This window comes from Ascidiella aspersa, chromosome 8, assembly GCF_963924565.1.
Source record: "Ascidiella aspersa chromosome 8, kaAscAspe10.2, whole genome shotgun sequence".
Taxonomy (NCBI): Eukaryota; Metazoa; Chordata; class Ascidiacea; order Phlebobranchia; family Ascidiidae; genus Ascidiella; species Ascidiella aspersa.
In genome coordinates this window covers 12692171-12701503 of record NC_139454.1, presented here as the reverse complement: position 1 = coordinate 12701503, position 9333 = coordinate 12692171, and the positions used below count along the sequence as shown (strand labels likewise).

At 37.5% G+C, this 9333-nt stretch overlaps 1 protein-coding gene across 1 annotated transcript in view; it reads left to right on the top strand.

Annotated features, from left to right (window-relative positions):
• Positions 1-9333, top strand: part of LOC146136194 (uncharacterized) — a 30474-nt gene continuing 21141 nt past the window's right edge. The window contains exons 1-4 of the mRNA XM_083395327.1: positions 1-186; positions 3438-3502; positions 6794-7006; positions 7143-7361. The gene's annotated coding sequence lies outside the window, so the exon portion shown is untranslated. The remainder of the gene's footprint in view (positions 187-3437; positions 3503-6793; positions 7007-7142; positions 7362-9333) is intronic.

Genomic DNA, 9333 nt, shown 5'->3' with positions numbered 1-9333 from the left:
AGTCAACTGTATATTTATTTTTTCTTTATGTCATATTGGGGCAAGCTACAAGTACATACCCAACATTGTTCGATCTCATGTTACCCACAATCGAGGATCGTTCAATCAACAAAGTTCGTTGCAACGTTCTGTTGATTCTAACTCTGTAAGCACGGTTGATGCAAGCATCCATACACTCGCCACCGGGTAAATAACAGAGTTATATTGTCATACCTAAAGCCCTCTAAAGTCTAAATCAGTGATTCTTAACGTTTTGTCATATTTCTTCCTTACAAGCACAAACATTGCCAATTTTTCCCCAGCAAAACCACGAAGTATTCTACCTTTTTATTTATTGCTTTGATGTAATCTATTGACAGAAAATCAAACCTACGGGAAAAGAGTTAAAAAAGTAAAAATATAAAATGTAAAACTGCAATAGACACATTTGCGCCAAAAGCTACAAAATTAAAATGCGCTACTCGTCTAACTCTAAAAGTGTAGTTTGTCTGCAAGTATGACGTCGGTATTAATTGTATACCTACGTAAAAATGCCTACTTTGGTGTATGATCTTAAACGGCTATAAGTGTGAAGAAACAATAGGCCTAGATTATTATGGGCCTAATAGACTCACAACCAATGATTAGAGTTAAATAAGCTTTTTATTGCATATAACTGATTAAACAACTTTTTTATCCACTATCCTCGCCAATTCCTCCCTGGAACAATTTCCTCCCCAAATTAAAAAAATCCTCCTTAAGGGGGCCACTTGGCCAAATTCAGTATGGGCACTTTTAGCTCGACGGAATTATTGAAAATTTAGATGCAAGCGGTAATACACAGAAAATATTGAGACATTTTTTGCTCGACGGAATCAATAAGAATTTACAAGCAAGCAACATTATCACATCAAAAAACGCTTAGCGTTTTTCTTAATGTACCGGTTCAATAAAAGTTCTTCTGTACGTGTAATTTAACAGAGTCAAAAATATTGTCAATGTAAAATTAGCCGCACACGTTTCTTTGAAATATCTAAAATTAAAGATGTCTTGGATTTTTTTCATATTTTTTTTACCTAAAACGGTTTGGAACGACTACCCTATTAGGTCAGAGTAGCCTATATAGTATACTAACTCATTTGAATTAGGATTTAAACCGGATGAAGTAAGACTAATTTCTGCACAAATGAGATATTAGTAGGGGAGTGTTTATCAAGCTTTTTCAGTTTGCGTATAACTAAGAAAACTATAAGAATTGCCTCACAATTGTTTATATCATTACATAACAATAGAATCCAATAATATGTCACCACTATTAGGCTACACTAGTGGTTCTCAAACTTTTGCTAAAAAATTACGCAACGGTCCCACAGCAGTTTTTCAATTGCTCACGGTCCTTAAAAATATACACAAATAAACTCAAAATATTACGTTGTTTTTAATTGCATCAATGGGATGGGTGCACTTGCTTCTTTGCTATCAGTTATGTTAACCTCTAATTAACGAATTACTTTATGTTAGTCTAGCAAGTAGCAATCACGAATAGAAACCGTTTTAAAACCGTGCCCACGGTGGCAGCGCAGCAAGCTGTAAAAAAATGGACAATTCAACTTCAAGAGTGCAATATCGTTACTAAACAACTAATGAGCTTGGTTTGAAAAAGTAAGTTGCCTGAAAATTTTATTGCGCAAAAAATTATCTTCTTTAGGAGAGTCGTGTTGATTTTTTTGTTAGGTGCTTCGCGGTCCCAGAAAATTGTCTCGCGGACCCCAAAAGGACCGCGGACCCCAGTTTGAGAACCACTGGGCTACACGAAAAGGAATTGAGTTAATTCTGTAATATTTTACGTGAAGTACTGATATCACAAATTAAACCACACTTAACAATCTCTAAAAGCCCATTAATATCGCAGTTTAAAAAAACACGTTCTTAGTGTATTATCTAAGGTAGGGGTCGGCAACCTTTTTCTAGTCGCGGGCCAAAACCAAACTTAAAAAGGTCTTTGCGGGCCGCACAAAATGATAACTACGAATTGTGTTATTAAAATGTTAGAACAACTGTGAATCAGACAGGCCTGGATATTTTTGCACTTAAAAACGTGTTTAATTATTACATTTTACAGAGGCAGTAAAGTGTTGATGCAAAGAGAATGAAAAGTGTAAAAAAACTACAGGGAACGCGATAACATTAAAGTTAATGTATAGCTCAGTGTTTGTTAATTGTTTCAAGTCAAAGCGAGCGCGATTTTTTTGGTATACCGGTATTTATTTTAAATTTTTTGCAAGTTTTCGTTACATTGCCGAAAATAGAAAAATGTTAAAAAATATATATCCAATATTTGTTAATACTTTTCCCATTTTACGCTACGCACTTAGTAGCCTTCCACAGCGCAGCAGTGAAGAATCGCTGATCTAGCTGAAAAGGCAGCATCAAAACGTAAACAAACCGGACGTAGAATTAACATTCGCGCGAAGCGTTACGTAATTGCGAATTTTTCGCAATTACGTAGTTAAAATAGTCAAAAAGTATGTGAAATAGACTCGTGTCTAATTTGTCAAAGAGGCGGCGGGCCGGCTGAATTACATCGGCGGGCCGGATCCGGCCCGCGGGCCGTAGGTTGCCGACCCCTGATCTAAGGCTTAGGCCAGGCCTTGGCATCCTTTCGCACTTGCAATCAGGGCTGGAGAGTCGGCTAAAAACAACCCGAGTTAGACTTCGGCCAATTATGCAATTTCATTAAGTCTCGAGTCCGGTTTAGGGTCTATACAGCCTGTATTTCACTTATTTACTTAACTAAAATAAGATGGATATTCAGCAATCCACTCATAAGGGTTACGAAAAATATGCCACCATATGCTATTCCAGTTTAACAATTAACAGTTTGCGGCTTTATCAGTTCATGCGCAAACGTCGGGTTAAATTACCCGAGTCCTGAGTCCGACTCCGCAGGCCTGCTGTGATCTGACATCTATTATACGTATGATCTGACGACTGACATCTAATTTACGCATCTTGGGAGACGTCATTAAACCTAATTTTATAAGTTAAAATCTGTAAAGATACTCTAACCCTGCTGAAAAAAAACGAACTGTCACGAACACAATACTGTGCCAAAAAAAAACAAAAAGTTTGAACGAAGCGTAAAAAAGCTTACAAATTGTGTTTATTAAATTTTACAAATAGAGTCTGGGTCCACACATCGGCTAGGCTGTGAACATAGATAGCCTACTATTTATACAGCGCATTCATGCTGAAAACATTGGCATACCTTAATTCATAACATGATATAAAATCAAAGAACATTCTCGCGAAGCGCTTTTGGGTTTACATGGTTAAAGTTGGCAAAATAGAGTTTAAGTTTTATGTGAAACATGCACCGCAGCCCTGCAAGCATAGATTTGTTGCGCATTTTATTTGTTTATACTTAACAAAGCCACCTGGTTATTTGTTTTTTATAGGCACAGTTGCGGATCGAAGTGCTGCATAGGATGGATTCGGGATAGTTTTGGACTTTGTACCATTCGTAAGTTTATATATTAAATAAAATTTAAATTGTAAATAGTATTGAACGACTTGAGTCAAAACAAATCCTTAGGGATCAATGAGTCAGCTATAATAATTTGAATGTTCATTACTCTATTTGGACTATCAAAAAAAGTTAAAATCGAATTATTAAGTTTTTTTGAAATATGTTTTCGGATGTAACTGTATTGTAAGACATTAGTTTTTTTTTTAGTTTGTTTTTCAGGGCAGGAATTATAATTGTGTTTCTCGACCTGTTGGATAAAAGTAGCCTACGTTTTTGCTTGACAATGCAACATACTTTTTTCAATGTTTAATTATTTGATGAGGTTTGCAAATTTTGTACATACTGTACTAAACACAACATTTTTCAAAAATAAGTTTGAAATGAATATGCAAGTACGTATTACAGCAATTTTGTTATTAAGCTAAAAACTTGGATCAAGAACGCAATAAGTTAGGGCCTAGCCTACTTAGTAGGCTATTACATAGTTATGATCAGTTTGTTGCACGGGGAAAGTATTTCACACCACGACACTTTAAATATATTCTGTGTCATGGAAGCCCCGACGGGGGGTAATATGTATTACTTATGAAGGTTACAAATATTATACAATATCTATTGTCCCCAGTGGTGTATCCAGTGGGGATTGGGGGTTCTTACCCCCCGTTTTGTAAGAGATTATCGTTTTTGTTCGTTTTTTGTCAGGGGAAACAAGCTGTCCGAAGCGGCAGTGTTTTAATGTAATTGGGTCACGCGTCTTAATGCGAAACCAAACGCTAATGCGAAACCAAATTCGAGCGCAAAACGGGAACACACAATAAGACCTAAAAAGCAACAATACATAAAGCCCAAAAAACTATGAAATCATAGTATTAAGACAAACGACATAATAAAGCCAAATACGCAGTAATATCCAGTACAGCATTCGATCAAAATCGTCTGACTAAGACCTAAATCTGTCGGAATAAGGCCTAAATTCATCAGAATTAGTTCTAAATTCATCGGAATAAGGCCTAAATTCAACGGAATAAGGCCTAAATTCTTTAGAATAAGTTCTAAATTCATCGGAATAAGGCCTAAATTCAACGGAATAAGGCCTAAATTAATCGGAATAAGTTCTAATTTCATCGGAATAAGACTTAAGTTCATCGGAATAAGGCTTAAATTCATCGAAAGAAGGCCTAAATGGCCAGAATAACGCCCGAACCTGTAAGTAGAGGGTATGGGACGATCGGGGGCCATCGGTCTGGCATCGGCCGTTTTGGTGACTACGTTTGGACGCCCTAGTCTGACCGGCGCCGTCAGGGCGCCGCTGTTTCAGCACCGGATTTTTTGTCCTGTTTGGGGTTATTGGTGGGTAATGGGTGGGGTTAGAAAATGGGTTAGTGTTGAAACTTTTAGGGGAGTTAGTGATGTACTTAGGGGTGGGGTTTGGGGTTAGTTAAAGTGTTGTTTAGGCCTGATTTTGACCTTTTAGGTCTTATTCCGACGGATTTAGGACTTATTACGATTTAGACGGTACTAATACCATAGGTATTAGTGCTATTTTGGTCTTATTCCGAATTGTGTTTTATTCTGACGTTGGTGTTGTTCTTATCTTGGTCTTATGGCTGGAGTCCCGCAAAACGTAGTTTTTCGTCCTTTGTTTGGTCGACCGTAAATGCAGGATAGTTTTTCTCTTTCGTTAATCGTTTAGGTTGGCTGATTAGCAAGTGTGTATTTCGACTAACGACAACGATAAGTCAAACCTTCTTTTTTTTCTTGCTTAAAACGTCGAGTTATACGCAGTATGTTCCTCGCTGTTCGGTCTCTGCGCTAATATCCTATGTTGGTGTTGTAACGCGAAATTTGGTCCGGGGCCCAAACTGATCTGGCCTAACCCTAACCCTAACCCTAACTCTAACCCTAGCCAGACCTGTTTTAGCGGCTGTTCCAACGCCCAAATCGACCCGACCGGACCAGTTTTGGCGCTTGATTACGACCAAAATCCATCCGGCCGGACCGATTTTGGCCGGACCAATTTTGGCGTGACAGTGTAACATCGGCATTTCTCTACTCTAACTGAAGCAGATTCTTAAAAGGAAAATGGTGACTGTCTTGCGCGTTTCAAAGTCTCCATTTTTATGTAATGATAGTTAACGCAAAATTATGCTCTTTAGGCATATTCTAAGACCACGTGTTAAGTGTGCATTTGACACAACCTATTTTCCCCCAACCGCAGCTTCTATTTTAACTGACTTGGCACACTGCTTGGCGCAGATGTTGCGCTGATCTTGGCATAATAACACCCGGGAAAAACGACCTTCGTTTAGTATTGCAGGTGGCGAAAGACGTGCTTGTAATTTAGCGCTAGTCCAGTTCAAAACTGGGGAAACTGCGCTGCTGATAGTCGAATTATGATTGTAACACAATTAATCACACATATTTCACGGTCTTGATTTATTTATTCGCCAAGTGGTTTCGCAGCTGGCGCCTGGCAGGAGTGTCGACGACGCACGTATTCGTTTTACGTCCTAAGTTAAGGTTTGCTTTTGCTGGTCGTTAACTGGCTGTTTCTGATTAGTGCTTTTATAACGTTGTCACAAATTGCGTTATACCTGTAAAACCACTTTATATTCCGAGACGTAGCGTTAATTTGCCATCTGTCATTGACCATTGTGACGTAATATTCGTATTGTGGTACATTATCGTGCGACCAGTTGACCTGAAGTTACCTGTTGTTTTGACGTGACTTTGTGGCAAAGCGTGGCGTGTTATTCGACATAAACTACACTAATGTGGACACTGGACATCTGTTGTTTTTGCTGTGCCAGTTTTAGTTTGCGACAGACGTCTTGCAATCGCCATTTTATAACGTCATACCGTTACTATTTTATGACGTCATTATTAATAAACGTTAGACGGAAATAAGGGGAATTCCCTAAGTTGAAACGTCGGGACCCCCTATTTCATTTTCTGGATACGCTCCTGATTGCCCCCCCTGGAAATTTTTCTGCGGGCGCCCATGTTCTGTGTCTTAAAGATTACCGTACGCCAGATGTTATTACGCCACGGCTATACCATTCCTACTAAATTATCAAAAACGTAAATCGGTTTATGTGACTGTAAACCAAACAAATAAAGCTCTACATGTTTTTGTACATGCTATGATTCAAACAAAGCGATAAAAACTTTAAATCATACCTGGAAAATATTTATTTATTTTTTTTTTTTAATAGGATAACAAATAAACAAATAGTGATTTGGTCTTACATTTGTCCTAATACGTGGTTTGATTTTTTGCTAAAGCGATTTGCAGACCGCCATGTAGAAACAGCGCAATATGCGTTAAACCAAATAAATGCAAATGTCCAAAGAATTTCTGGGGAAGTAGATGCTCTCATAAACGGATAAAAAGTAGCTTGCGAAGAATTTTGGATTTAAGGAGGAAACGAAATCGGATTCCTCGTCAATCTTTACGACGGCGCACATTTTTATCACCACCATCTCAACTAAGAACACGTAAGCTGTTATAAAAACTACAAATCTAGGCCTTCAGTTTAAGCAAGATTTGTTTTGAATTTGATGAAACGTAAAATGGCTTTCAACATAGATTTATTTTTATTTGTATTTTACATGAAAGGTATTTTGCTCACAGGTATTCGATATATCAACACAGACCCACTTTGTCGCTTAAAGTTTTGCACTAACGGTGGAAGATGTGTAGCCGGTAGATGTATTTGCCCCCAATTGTTTACTGGACCGAGGTGTGAAGTTTATCTTCGGAGAAAAACGTCGTACAATTATAATCGTCAGATCAGCACGGGAACGCACGCTTCATCGTCGACATCAAGTAGACGAAGAGGATTCACGTTACGTATGTTAAACTGTGTATTTAAGATCGCCAAATCGGATAACTTTTGGTGATTACTAGATAATTCTAGTTTCCAATTCAATGAATTAGACTTAGAGAAAAAGCGGCTAATTCTAATTCTAATCTAATTTGTGAATTGCTTGTGTGCTTTAATTCTAGCTCTAATATATTCGAATTTTACCAAAAATGATACTTTGTCCAACAGGATTTTGGTCTCTCAGTTAAAACAAAGAATTTCAATTAAAACTCTTTGGTTGGAACGATTGTATGTAATTTTTATAGTCTAAAATGTAAAAAATGTGCACACATATATTTACTATTCATGTTCTTATTAGAATAATTTTAGAAATTTGATTTTTGGGAAATTTGATAATTCTTATTCTAATTTTAAAAAGCTAAAATAAATCTAGTTGTCCAAGTCTTGTACCATGTAACGCATAACAATAGGCCGATTACTAGTTATCTGATAGCAGTAGTAAGCTGTTGTTTTGACGTAACATTAATCCCGTTTATATGCACAGGCCAGCGCCAAATACAGTTTTCATTAGTCATGTTACATCTTATCACCTTCTTTTGTCCACTCTGCCTTGTATATAGCGTTGACCAGCACACATAAGCTTAACTTTTCTGCACTTATATTCTGTGTGCCAGGTAAACTGAAGCACTATCCAGTCAAAAACGTACTTAATCGGCAAACCTAACTTAAGTAATTCTTTTTTTTTCTATTTTAGGTTAATAAAAACGAACAAGCAATAGATTGCTACTGCAAGGAGTAGCCTAGCCGAAAAAATCGGTTGTGCGTCAGAGGTTTACTGGAATATTACGTAATAATGCATATCAGTGCAGTTTGCACACTCAAGCTGGCTTGAATTTCGCGCTATGTAATTAAGACGCTGGAACGGATTAGTTTTCAATCCGGATTGAACCTTAATCTAATCTGCCCGCGAAAGGTGCATATAAACGGGCTTAATGTGGCTATTTGACATAAGCGATGTTAAAGCAAGCATCTGCAGTTTTTGCTGTACACCATTAAAGTTTGCCAGCAAAAAATAGTAACTAAATGATATCCTAATTAAAAGTTTGTGACTCACTAGTTCGAGCAAAATATGTTTGTCACGATGCCCTGAAGCAACTTCAAAAGCCTGCAACTAAATGTTTGTGGTGCGGGTCAAAAACCAAAGCACACCGCGTGCGACATATTTTGGTTTCGCCGGCCGCATTTGGAAGAGTAACTTGGGCTACTTAACCAGTGAACTTATTTTGGGTATCGCTTCTCAACATTCCTAAATACTGAAATCTCAGTGAAAAAGCGATTTCCATCCTTGTTCGCATGCCCATGACATACCGTTGCGAGCAAAGATTTTCTGCTCTTGTTGAAATTAAAACCAAAAAAGACGCTTATAATAGGAGCACTCGAAACAAGGCTACTGCCTCGGTTCGAACAACTGACATAAAAAAATCAACAGCAACGCTCGCATTTAATGACTGATAAAATTTTGTAATTGTATAAAGATATGCTACGGATTTCCTATACTTGCAGCCCTGCTTATCTGTATTCCGATTAGGAATACTACAGATTCGGTGTATTGCGTGGTCTGTGGTGTATAAGTTTTGAGTAAACGTAAAAAGGGAGTACCATTCCGAAAAAGGTTGACAAGCACTGCACTAAAGTCGTACAGTATGTTTGGTGCGTTTTATGAAAACAATAGATGGAATTGCACGCTAATACGATCGATGTGTCTTTATGTTTGCGAACAATTAAGCCGTCTTTTTTCAATAAATACCTAGTACTGTACTTTTATGAATAACCGGAATACGAATACCTTTTCGCAAAGAAAAATAATGCTTGATATTCCCTTAAATTGTAAAAACTGTTTTTCGTGTAATTAACGGCTGTGGTGGTGGGAATGGATTATGGATAATGTTTTTATTTGGGTGTTTTTACACTTGATTTTTTGACCTGCGTTCCTATGGC